Below are 14,173 nucleotides of genomic sequence, written 5' to 3' on the forward strand. Positions count from 1 at the left end.
TGTCTAAGTTTCCTAAATGATCAATCAAAAGAAAAGATTTACTCTGTGAGAAAAATGCACACATCACAAAGTGGTTTCTCAGAAAGTTTCTTTCTAGTTTTTATCTGAAGTTGTTACCTTTTTCACCATAGGGCTTGGGTGTTCCAAAATATCCCTTCACAGATTCTACAAAAAACAGTGTTTCCAAACTGCTCGATCAAAAGATAGATTTAACTCTGTGAGATGAATACATATCACAAGGCAGTTTCTCAAATAAGTTTCTTTCTATTTTTTAGCCAAAGATATTTCGTTTTTCACCTTAGGCTTCAATGTGGTCCCAAATATCCCTTCACAGATTCTACAAAAGCAGTGTTTCCAAACTGTTCCATCAAAGAAGGACTTAACTCTGTGAGATGAATGAACACATCAGAAAGCAGTTTCTCATAACACTTCTTTCCAGTTTTTATCTGAAGTTATTTCCTTGTTCACCGTAGGCATTTTTCACTACTTAACATTGCTTCACAGATTATACAAAAACAGTTTTTCCAAACCGCTCTGTGAAAATAAAAGTTTAACTCTGTGAGATAAATGCATGCATCACAAAACAGTTTCTCAAAAAGCTTCTTTCTTGTTTTTACCTGAAGTTATTTCCTTTTTCACCATAGACTTCAAAGCATTCTGAAATATCCCTTCGTAGATTCTACAAAAACAGTGTTTCCAAACTGCTCAATCAAAACAAAGTTTTAACTCTATGTGATTAATACACACATCCCAGAACAGTTTCTCAGAAAGCATCTCTCTACTTCTTCAATGAAGATATTTCCTTTTCCACCTAGGCCTCTATGAGTTCATAAATATCCCTTTGCAGATTCTACTAAAACATTGTTTCCAAACTATTCCATCAAAAGAAGGACTTAACTCTGTTAGATGAATGCATGCATCAGAAAGCAGTTTCTCATAATGCTTCTTTCCAGTTTTTATCTGAAGATATTTCCTTTTTTACCACAGGCTTTTTTGCACTAGCTAATATCCCTTAGCCAACCACACAAATACAGTGTTTACAAACTGCTCAGTCAAAAGAAAGTTTTAACTCTTTGAGATGAATGCACACATCACAACGCAGATTCTCAAAAGCCTTCTTTCTAGTTTTTACATGAATATACTTCCTTTTTCTCTATAGGCCTAACTGCATTTTCAAATATCCCATTGCATATTGTACAAAAACTGTTTTTCCAGATTTCTCAACCAAAAGAAAGGTTTAAATCTTTGAGAAGAATGCACACATCACAAAGTGGTTTCCCAGAAACCTTCTCTGTAGTTTTTATCTGAACTTATTTCCTTTTTCACAATTGGGTCTATGCGAACCCAAATATCCCTTGGCAGATTCTACCAAAACAGTGTTTCCAAACTGCTCAACCAAAAGAAAGGTTTAACTCTGTTGGATGAATGCACACTTCAAAACAGTGTCTCAGAAAGATTGTTTCTAAGTTTTATCTGGAGATATTTCCTTTTTCACCATAGGCCTCAATACACTCCCAAATAACTCTTTGCAGATTCTGGCAAAAGGGTGTTTCCAAACTGCTGCAACAAAGGAAAGATTTAACACTGTGAAATGAATGCAAACATCACAAATCAGTGTCTCAGAAAGCTTCTCTCCAGTTTTTATTTGAAGATATACCCTTTCTCACCATAGGCCTCTTTTGTGTTTTGTAATGTTCTTCTCTGAAGATATTTCCTTCTCCACCATAGGCCTCAATGTACTCCTGAATATCCCTTCACAGATTCTACAAAAACAGTGTTTCTAAATTGTTCCATCAAAATAAGGACTTAACTCTGTGAGATGAAAGTACACATTAGAAAGCATTTTCTCCTAATCCATCATTCCAGTTTTTATCTAAAGATATTTCCTTGCTCACCATAGGCTACTTTGTGCTACCTAATATCGCATCATAGATTTTGCAAAAACAGTGTTTCAAACTGCTCAGTCAAAAGAAATATTTACATCTGTGAGATGAATGCACACTTCACAAAGCAGTTTCTCAAAATGCTTCTTTACAGTTTTTATGTGAAGATATTTCCTTTATCAACTTAGACTTCAATGTGCTCCAAATGTCCCATTGCAGATTCTACAAAAAAGTGTTTCTGAACTGCTCAATCTAAAAACACTTTCAAGTCTGTGAGGTGAATGCACACATCATAAAGCAGTTTCTCAAAAATCTTCTTTCTAGTTTTTATCCAAAGATATTTCCTTTTTCATGTTGACATAGTGTGCTCCCAAATCTCCCTTTGCAGATTCTACAAAAGCAGTGTTTCCAAATGACTCAATCAAAAGAAACGTTTAACACCTTGATAAGAATATACACATCACAATGCTGTTTCTCAGAAAGCTTCTCTCTTGTTTTCATCAGATGTTATTTCCTTCTTGACCGTAGGCCTCATGCACTCCCAAATATTCCTTTGCAGATTCTACAAAAACACTATTTCCAACCTGATCAATCCAAATAATGTTTGAACTCTGTGACATGAATGCAGACATCACAAAGCAGTTTCTCAGAAAACTTTTTTCTAGTTTTTGTCTGGAGATATTTCCTTTTTCAAAGAAGGCCTCAATGAGCTCCAAAATAACCCTACACAGGTTCTGCCAACAGGGTGGTTCCAAATGGCTCCATCAAAGGAAAAATTTAACACTGCTAAATGAATCACAAATCACTAATCAATGACTCCAAAAATTTCTTTCCAGTTTTTGTCTGAAGATATTTCCTTTTTCACTCTAGGCCTCTTTGCACTATTTAATATCACTTCACAGATTGTACAAAAACAGTGATTCCAAACTGTGCTGTGTAAGGAAAAGTTTAACTCTGTGAGATGAATACACAAATCACCAAGCATTTTCTCAAAAAGCTTCCTTCCAGTTTCTATCCAAAGATATTTCCTATTTCATCATAGGGATAACTGCGCTTTCAACTATCCCATTGCAGATTCTGCAAAAACAGTGTTTCCAAACTGCTCAATCAAAATAAAGGTTTAAATCTGTCTCAAGAATGCATGCATCACAAAGTGGTTTCTCAGAAAGCTTTTTGTATTTTTTATCTGAAGTTGATTACTTTTTCACCATAGGCCTCAGGGCACTCCCAAATATCCCTTCACACACTCCACAAAATCAGTGTTTCCAAACTGTTCAATCAAAACAAAGGTTTAAATCTGTGAAATGAATGCACATGTTACAAAGCAGTTTCTGAGAAAGCATCCTTCTAGTTTTTATCTGGATATATTTCCCTTCTCACCCTCCCTAGACCTCAATGCACTCCAAAATAACCCTTAGCAGATTCTGCCAAAAGGATGTTTCCAAACAGTTTCATCAAAGGAAAGATTTAGCACTGTGAATTGAATGAACACATGAAAAATCAGTGTCTCAGAAAGCTTCTTTCCAGTTTTCATCTGAAGATATTTCATTTTCACCATAGGCCTATTTACGCTACCTAATATCACTTTGCAGGTTATACAAAAACAGTGTTTCCAAACTGCACTATCAAAAAAAGGTTTACCTCTGTGAGATGAATGTACACATCACAAAGCAGTTTCCCAAAAAGCTTCTTTCTAGTTTTTATCCGAAGATATTTCCTTTATCACCATATGCTTCAATGTACTCCCAAATATCCCATCGCAGATTCAACAGAAACAATGTTTCCTGACTGCTCAATCAAAAAGCAGATTTAACTCTGTGACATGAAAACACACATCACAAAGCAGATTCTCAAAATGTTTCTTTCTACTTTTTATCTAAACATATTTCCATATTACTCAGTGCATTCTGAAATATAACTTGGCAGAATCTAGAAAAACAGTGTTTCCAGTCATAATCAGAAGATATTTCTGTTTTCAACATAGGCTTCAATGCACTCCCAAATATCCCTTCACAGATTGTATGAAAACGTTTTTCCAAAATGCTTAATCACAAGAAAGTTTTAACTCTGTGAAAAATGGTTTAACTCTGTGGAAAAGGATATTTCCTTTTCCACTGTAGGCCTCAATGTGCCCCCAAATATCAATTAGCAGATTCTAAAAAAACACTTTTGAACAGTTCCATCAAAAGAAGGATTTAACTCAGTGAGATGAATGCTCATGTCAGAAAGCAGTTTCTCATAATGCTTCTTTCCAGTTTTTATCTGAAGATATTTTCTGGTTCACCAAAGGACTTTTGGTGCTACATAACATTGCTTCATGGATTATACAAACTGATCAACCAAAAGAAAGGCTTAACTCTGTGAGCTCTATGCACACTTCACAAATCAGTTTCTCAAAAAGTTTCTTTCCAGTTTTTATCCAAAGCTATTTCCTTTTTCACCATAGGCTTCAATGTGCTCCTAAATATTTCTTCACATATTCTACAAAAGCAATGTTTCTGATCTGCTCACTGCTCAAACAAAAGACAGGTTTAACTCTGTGAAATAAATGTCCACATCATAAAGCAGTTTCTCAGAAAGCTTCTGTCTAGTTCTTCTCTGAAGATATTTCCTTTTCCATGCATAGGCCTCAAAGCTTCTTTCTAGTTTTCATCTGAAGTTATTTCCTTTTACACTATAGGTATCATGCTCTCCCAAATATCCCTTCACAGATTCTACAAATACAGTGTTTTCAAGGTCGTCTTTCAAAGGAAAATTTTAACTCTGTGAGAAGAATAGACACATCACAAAGCCGTTTCTCAGAAAGCTTCTTTCTAGTTTTTCTCGGAAGTTGTTTCCTTTTACTCCATGGGCTTCATGGCCTCCCAAATATCCCCTCGCATATTCTACAAAAACAGTGTTTTCTAACAGCTCTATCAAAAAACAGGTTTAATTCTTTGAGTTGAATGCACACATCAGAAAGCAGTTTCTCAGAAAATTTGTTTCTAGTGTTTATCCGAAGAAAATTCATTTTTCACCATATGCCTCAGTGCGCTCCCAAATATACCTTTGCAGATTCTACAAAAACAGTGTTTTCAAACTCCTCCATCAACAGAAAGGTTTAACTCTGTGAGATGAATGCACACATCTCAAAACAGTTTCTCAGATAGCTTCTTTCTAGTTCTCGAAACATAATTCCTTTTCCACCATAGTCCTCAATGCACTCCCAAATATCCCTTTGCAGATTCCATAAATATAGTGTTCCGAACTGTTCCATTGAAAAGTTGATTTAACTCTGTGAGCTGAATACACACATCAGAAACCAGTTTCTCATAATGCTTGTTTCCAGTGTTTATATGGAGATATTTCCTTGTTCACCATAGGCCTTTTTGCGCTACCAAACATCGCTTTGCAGATTATACAAAAACAGTGTTTCCAAACAGCTCAGTCAATGCAAAAGTTTAACTCTGTGAGATGAATGCATACATCACAGAGCAGTGTCTCAAAGAGCTTCTTTCTAGTTTTTATCCGAAGATATTTCCTTTTTCACCATAGGCATCATTGCACTCCCAAATATCTCTTTGCAGATTGTACAAAACCATGTTTCCCAACTGCTCAATCAAAAGGAACATTTAACTCTGAGAGAAGAAAGCACACATCAAAACAAAGCAGTTTCTCACAGAGGCTCTTTCTATTTTTTATCTGAAGATTTTTCCCTTTTCTCCATAGGCCTCTTGTGCTCCAAAATACCCCTTCACAGATTCTACAAAAACAGTGGCTCCAAACTGATCAATAAAACAAAGGTTTAACTCTGTGAGACGGATGCACACAACACAAAGCAGTTTCTCAGTAGGCTTCTGTCAAGTTCTTCTCTGAATATATTTCCTTTTCCACCATAGGCCTCAATGCCCTCTCAAATCTCCCTTCACATATTCTACAAAAGCAGTGTTTCCAAATTGTTCCATCAAAATAAGGACTTAACTCTGTGAGATGAATGCACATATCAGAAATGAGTTTCTCATAACCCTTCTTTCCAGTTTTATCTGAAGATATTTCTTTGTTCACCATAGGCTTTTTTGTGCTAACTAACATCATTTCACAGATTTTGAAAAACAGTGTTTCCAAACTGCTCAGTCAAAAGAAAGGTTTAATTTTGTGAGATGAATACACACATCAGAAAGCAGTTTCTCAAAAAGGTCCTTTCTAGTTTTTATCCAAAGATATTTCCTTTATCGCCATAGGCTTCAAAGCACTCCCAAATATCCCGTCGCAGATTCTACAAAAACAGCATTTCCAAACTGCTTAATTAAAAAATAAGTTTAACTCTGACTTGAATGCACACATCACAAAGCAGTTTCTCAAAATCTTCTTTCTAGTTTTTATCTGAAAAAAATTCCCTTTTCACCATTAGCCTCAGTGTGCTCTGAAATATGCCTTTGAAGATTCTATGAAAACAGTGTTTTCAAACTGATGAATCAGAAGAAGGAAGTAACTCTGTGAGATGAAAGCACACATCACAAAACAGTTTCTCTTGATGCTTCTTTCCAGTTTTTATCTTAAGATATTTCCTTTTCCACCATAGGCTTTTTTGCATTACCTAATATTGCTTTGCAGATTATACAGAAAAACAGTGTTTCCAAACTGCTCAGTCAAAAGAAAAGTTTAACTCTATGAGATGAATGCACACATCACAAAGCAGTATCTGAAAAATCTTCTGTCTAGTTTTTATTGGAAGATATTTCCTTTTTCACCATAGGCATCGGTGTGCTCCCAAATATCTCTTTGCACATTCTACAAAAACACTGTTTCTAAATGGCTCAATCAAAATAAATGTTTAAATCTGTGGAAATAATGCACACATCACAAAGCAGTTTCTCATAAAGCTTCTTTCTACTTTTTATATGAAGATATTTCCTTTTTCACCATTGGCTTCAATGAGCTCCCAAATATCGCTTCACAGATTCTACAAAAATAGTGTTTCCAAATAGCTCAATCAAAACAAAGTCTTAACTCTGTAAGACGAATGCACACATCAGACGGCAGTTTCTCATAATGCATCTTTACTGTTTTTATCTGAAGATATTTCCTTGTTCATGATAGGCTTTTTTGCGCTATCTAATATTGCTTTGCAGATTTTGCAAAAACAAGTGTTTCCAAACAGCTGAGTCAAAAGAAAAGTTTATCTCTGTGAGATGAATGCATACATCACAAAGCAGTTTCTCAAAAAGTTTCTTTCTAGTTTTTATCCGAAGATATTTCCTTTTTCACCATAGTCAACAGTGTGCTCCCAAATATCTCTCTGCAGATTCTACAAAATAAGTGTTTCCAATCTGCTTTGTCAAAAGAAACTTTTGTCTCTGTGAGAAGAATGCCCACATCACAAAGTGGTTTCTCAGAAAGCTTCCTTCTCTTTTTTATCTGAAGTTATTTCCTTTTTCACCATAGGCCTTGTGTACTCCGTAATATCCCTTCACAGATTCTACAGAAGCAGTGTTTCCAAACTGATCTGTGAAAAGAAAGGGTCAACTGTGTGAGATGAATAGACATATCACAAAGCAGTTACTCAAAAAGCTTCTTTCTTGTTTTTATCCAAAGATATTTCCTTTTTCACCGTAGGCTTTAATGCACTTCCAAATATCTCTTCACAGATTCTACATAAACCGTGTCTCCAAACTGCTCAATCAAAAGAAAGGTTAAACTCTGTGAGATGAATGTTCATATCACAAATCAGTTCCTCAGAAAGCTTCTATTTCTTCTCTAAACATATTTCCTTTTCCACCGTAGGCCTCAATGCACTCCCATTTATCCCTTCGCAGATCCTACAAAAACAGTGGTTCCAAACTATTCCAACAAAGAAGGACTTACCTCTGTGAGTTGAAAACACACATCAGAAAGCAGTTTCTCGTAATGCTTCTTTCCAGTTTTTATCTGAATATATTTACTTATTCACCATAGGCTTTTTTGCACTACAAAATATCACTTCGCAGGTTTTGCAAAAACAGTGTTTCCAAACTGCTTAGTCAAAAGAAAGGTTTAACTCTGTGAGATGAATGCACACATCACAAAGCAGTCTCTCATAAAGCTTCCTTCTATCTTTTATGCAAAGATATTTCCTTTTTCACCATAGGCCCCACTTCACTCACAAATATACCTTTGCAGATTATACAAAATTAGTGTTTCCTAACTGCTCAATTGAAATAAGGTTTTAACTCTGTCTGATGAATGCACATATCACAGTGCAGTTTTTCAGATAGTTTTTTTCTAGTTCTTCTCTGAATATGTTTCCTTTTTCACCATAGGCCTAACTACACTTTCAAATATCCCATTGCAGATTCTAAGAAAGCAGTGTTTCTAAACTGCTCAATCAAAGAAGGTTTAACTCTCTGAGTTGAAAGTGTACATCACAACACAGTTTCTCCAAAAGCATCTTTCTAGATTTTATCTGAAGATATTTCCCTTTTCACCATATGCCTAAAAGCACTCACAAATATGCCTTCACAGTTTCTACCAAAACACTGTTTCCAAACTGCTCCCTCAAAAGAAATGTTTAAGTCTGTGAGATGAATACACACATCACAGAGCAGTTTCTTAGAAAGCTTTTCTAGTTTTTATCTGGAGATATTTCCTTTTTCATCATAGGCTTCAATGATCTCTGAAATAACCCTTCACAGATTCTGCCCAAAGGATGTTTCCAGACGGCTCCATCAAAGGAAAAATTTAACACTGGGAAATGAATGCACACTTCACAAATCAGTGTCTCAGAAAGCTTCTTTCCAATTTTTATCTGAAGATATTTCCTTTTTCACCATAGGCTTCTTTGTGCTACGTAATATCATTTCACAGATTATAAAATAACAAGTTAACTCTGTGATATAAATGGACACATCACAAAGCAGTTTCTTAAAAAAGATTCCCTCTAGTTTTTATGTGAAGATATTTCCTTTATCACCATAGGCTTCAATGCGCTCCTGAATATTCAGTCACAGATTCTATAAAAACAGTGTTTCCAAGCTACTCAATCAAAAAACAGGTTTAACGCTGTGAGTTGAATGCATACATCACAAAGGAGTTTCTCAAAAATCATCTTTCTAGTTTTTGTCTGAAGATATTTCCCTTTTCACCATATGCCTGAAAGCACTCACTAATATGCCTTTGCAGATTCTACCAATAGTGTTTCCAAACTGCTCCTTCAAAAGAAAGGCTTATTTCTGTGAGATGAATGCACACATTAAAAACTAGTTTCTCAGAAACCTTCTTTTTAGTTTGTCTCTGAGAATATTTTTTTCACCATAGGCTTCAATGCGCTCCCGAAAATAACTTCACAGAATCTACAAAAAGTGTTTCCAAACTGCTCCATCAAAATAAAGATTTAAAACTGTGAGGTGAATGCATACATCACAAAGCAGTTTCTCACAAAGCTTCTATCTAGTTTTTACCTGAAGGTATTTCCGTTTTCACCATAGGTGACAGGGCACTCCCAAATATACTTTGCAAATACTATAAACACAGAGTTTCCAAACTGCTCAATCAAGAGAAAGGTTTAATTCTGTGAGATGAATGCACACATAACAAAGCAGTTTCTCAGAAAACTTTCTTCCAGTTTTTATGTGAAGATATTTCCTTATTCACCATTGGCCTCAATGAGCTCCTAAAATTATCCCTATGCAGATCCTGCAAAAACAGTGTTTACAAACTGTTCCACCTAAAGAAATGTTTAATTCTGTGAGACGAAGGCACATATCACAAAGCTGTTTCTCAAAAAGCTTCTATCTAGTTTTCATGTGAAGTAATTTCCCTTTTCACCATGAGACTGAAAGCACATCCAAATATGCCTTTGCAGATTCTACATATATGGTGTTTCCAAACTACTCCTTCAAAAGGAAAGTTTACCTGTGTGAGATGAAAGCACATATGAGAAAGCAGTTTTTCAGAAAGCTTCTTTCTAGTTTTTCTCTGAATGTATTTCCTTTTTCACAATAGGCCTCAATGCACTCCCAATTATCCCTTCACGATTCTACAAATAAAATGTTTCCAAACTGCTCCATCAAATGTAAGGATTAAATCTGTCACATGAATGCACACATCACAAAGAAGTTTCTCAGAAAGCTTCATTCTAGCTTTTATGTAAAGAAATTTCCATTTTCACCATAGGCCTCAATGCACTCCAAAACATCCCTTCACAGTTTATACAAAAATAGGGTTAAGAAACAGCTCCATCTAAAGAGTGGTTTAACTCTGTGAGTCGAATGCACACATCACACAGTAGTTTCTCAGAAAGCTTTTTCTAGTTTTTCTCCAAAGATATTTCCTTTTCATTGTAGGACACAATGTGCTCCCAAATATTCCTTTGCAGATTATACAAAAACAGAGTTTCCAAACTGCTCCACCACCAGAAAGCTTTAACTCTGTGAGATGAATGGACACATCACAAAGCAGTTTGTCCAAAAGCTTCTGTCTAGCTTTTATCTGAAGATATTTCCCTTTTCACCCTAGGTCTCAAGGCTCTCCCAAATATACCTTCGCAAGTACTACAAATACAGTGTTTCCAAACTGCTCCTTCAAAGGAAAGGTTTAACTCTGTGAGATGAATGAACACATCACAAAGCAGTTTCTCAGAAAGATTTTGTCTAGTTTTTCTCTGAAGATATTTCCATTTTCACAATAGACCTCAATGCACTTCGAAATAGCTCTTAACAGCTTATACAAAAACTGGGTAAACGAATTGCTCCATGAAAAGAAAGGTTTAACTGTGTGAGATGAATGGATACATCACATGGGACTTTCTCCAAAAGCTTCTCTCTAGTTTTTGTCTGAAGATATTTCTCTTTTCACCACAGGCTTTAGTGTGCTAAAAATTATCCCTTCGCATATTCTACAAATACAATGATTCCAAACTGCTCTACCAAAAGAAATATTTAAATCTGTGAGAAGAATGGACACATCACAAAGCATTTTCTCAGAATGCTTCTTTCTAGTTTTTCTCTAAAGATATTTCCTTTTTCATTTCAATTGGGACTAAATGCACTCCCAATTATCCCTTTACAAATTTTACAAATACAGTGTTTCCAAACTGCTCCATCAAAAGAAAGGTTTAAATCTGTCAGATGAATTTTCAAATCACAAAGCAGTTTCTCAGATAGCTTCATTCTAGTTTTTGTGTAGAGATATTTCCATTTTTACCATAAGACTCAAAGCACTCCAAAATATCCCTTCATAGTTTATACAAAAACAGGGTTTACAAACAGCTCCATGAAAAGAAAGGTTGAACTCTCTGAGATGAATGTAAACAAAACAAAGCAGTCCCTTGAAAAGCTTCTTTGTAGTTTTTCTAAGAAGGTATTTCCTTTTTCACAATAGGCCTCAATGTGTTCTGAAATATCCCTTCACAGATTTTTATAAAAACAGTGCTTCCAAACTGCTCCATCAAAAGAAAGATTTAACTCTGTGAGATGAATGCACACATCACAGAGCAGTTTCTCAGAAGGGTTCGTTCTAGTTTTTGACTCAATATATTTCCATTTTCACCATAGGCCTCAAGGTGCACCAAAATATCCCTTCGCAGTTTATGCAAAAACAGGTTCAACAAACTGCTCTGTTAAAAGATTTAACTTGGTGAGATGAATGCACACATCACAAAGTAGTTTCTCAGAAAGTTTCATACTAGTTTTTCTCTGAAGATGTATCCTCTTTAGGTTAGGTCTCAATACGCTTGAAAATAGCCCTTTGCGTTTTACACAGAAACAGGGTTTACAAACAGTTCCATCAAAAGAAAGTTTTTGTTCTGTGAGATGAATGCACACATCCTAGAGTAGTTTCTCAGAAAGTTTCTTTCTAGTTTTTCTCTGAAGATATTTCTTTTTCACCATAGGACTCAAAGTGCTCCCAAATAGCCCTTTGCAGATTCTACAAAAACAGTGTTTCCAAACTGCTTCATCAAAAGAAAGGTTTAACTCTGTGTAATCGATGCACACATCACAAAGCAGTTTCTCAGAAAGCTTCTTCCTAGTTTTTCTCTGAAGATATTTCTCTTTTTATCACAGGCCTTAATGCATTCCCAAATTTCCCTTCACAGATTCTACAAATACAGTGTTTTAAAACTGCTCTTTCAAAGGAAAGGTTTAAATCTGTGAGATGAATGAACACATCACAAAGCAGTTTCTCAGAAAGCTTCTTTCTTGTTTTTCCATGAAAATATGTCTTTTCACCCCAGGCCTTAATACACTCCCAAATATCCCTTCCCAGATTCTACAAAAACAGTGATTCCAAGCAGCTCCATGAAAAGAAAGGTTTGACTCTGTGAGATGAATGCACACATCACAAAGCAGTTTCTCAGAAACCTTATTTCTAATTATTCCCTGAAGATTTTCCTTTTTCACAATAGGCCTAAATGCGCTCCCAAATATCCCTTCACAGATTCTACAAATACAGTGTTTCCAAAATACTCCTTTGAAAGAAATATTTACATCTGTCAGATGAATCTTCATGTCTCAAAGCAGTTTCTCAGAAAGCTTCTTTCTAGTATTGGTCTAGAGTTATTTCCCATTTCACCATAGGCCTCAATGTGCTCGGAAATATCCCCTCACAGAGTATATAAAAATAGTGTATACAAACTGCTCCATCAAAATAAAAGTTTATCTCTGTGAAATGAATGTACACATCACAAAGTAGTTTCTCAGAAAGCTTCTTTCTAGATTTATCTGAAGATATTTCTTTTCATCATAGGCCTCAATGCACTCCCAAATATCCCTTCACAGATTCTACAAAAACAGTGATTCCAAACTGCACCACCAAAAGAAAGTTTTAACTTTGTGAGCTGAAAGCACACATCACAAAGCATTTTCTCAGAAAACTTCTGTCTGGTTTTCATCTGAAGATATTTCCCTTTTCACCATAGGCCTGAAAGTGCTCCTAAATGTCGCTTCGCATATTCTACAAATACAGTGTTTTCAAACTGCTCCTTCAAAGGAAAGGTTTAACTCTGTGAGTTGAATGGTCACATCACAAAGCAGTTTCTCAGAAAGCTTATTTCTAGTTTTTCTATGATATTTCTCTTTTCACCACAGGCCTTAATGCACTCCCAAATTTCCCTCTGCAGATTCTACAAAAACATGGATTCTAAACTGCTCCATCAAAAGAAAAGTTTAACTCTGTGAGATGAATGCACATATCACAAAGCAGTTTCTCTAAAAGCCTCTTTGCAGTTTTTCTCTGAAGATAATTCCTTTTTCACAATAGGCTTCCATGCATTCCCAAATATCCCTTTGCATATTCTAAAATACAGAGTTTCCAAACTGCTCCATCAAAAGGAAGGTTTAACTCACTGAGGTGAATGCACACATCTGAAACCAGTTTCTCAGAAAGCTTCATTCCAGTTTTTTTCTAAAGATATTTTCATTTTCACCATACGCCTCAATAGGCACTGAAATATCCCTTCACAGTTTATAGAAAACAGGGTTAACAAACTGCTCCATCAAAAGAAAGGTTTAACACTGTGAGATGAATTCACACATCAAAAAGTAGTTTCTCAGAAAGTTCCTTTCTAGTTTTATTCTGAATATATTTCCTTTTCACCATTGGACTCAAAGTGCCCCCAAATATCCCTTCGAAGATTAAACAAAAACAGTGTTTACAAACTACTCAACCAAAAGAAAGGTTTAACACTGTGAGATGAAAGCACACATCACAAAGCAGTTTCTCAGAGAGCTTCTTTCTATATTTATCTTAAGATATTTCTTTTGGGCATAATCCTCGATGCTCTCTCAAATATCCCTTCACAGATTCTACAAAAGCAGTGTTTCCAAACTACTCAATCAAAAGAAAGTTTTAACTCTCTGACAAGAAAGCACACATCACAAAGTAGTTTCTCAGAAAGCTTCTTTGTATATTTTATCAGAAACTATTTCCTTTTTCTCCATAGGCCTCAAGGTGTTCCCAAATATCCCTTCACAAATTCCAGTAAAGCAGAGTTTCCAAACTGCTCAAAGAAAAATTTAACTCTGTGAGATGAATGCACATATCACAAAGCAGTTTCTCAAAAAGGATCTGTCTAGTTTTTCTCTGAAGATATTTCCTTTTCCACCATAGGCCTCAAAGTACTCCCTAAAATCCCTTCACAGATTCTACAAAAGCAGTGTTTCCAAACTGTTCCATTGAAAATACAATTTGACTCTGCAAAGTGAATGAACACATCAGAAAGCAGTTTCTCATAATGGTTCTTTCCAGTTTTTTTCTGAAGATATTTCATTTTCAACATATGCCTTTTGTGTTACCTAACAATGCTTTGCAGATTATGCAAAGACACTGTTTCCAAA

Source organism: Pongo pygmaeus, chromosome 1 (assembly GCF_028885625.2).
Source record: "Pongo pygmaeus isolate AG05252 chromosome 1, NHGRI_mPonPyg2-v2.0_pri, whole genome shotgun sequence".
Lineage (NCBI taxonomy): Eukaryota > Metazoa > Chordata > Mammalia > Primates > Hominidae > Pongo > Pongo pygmaeus.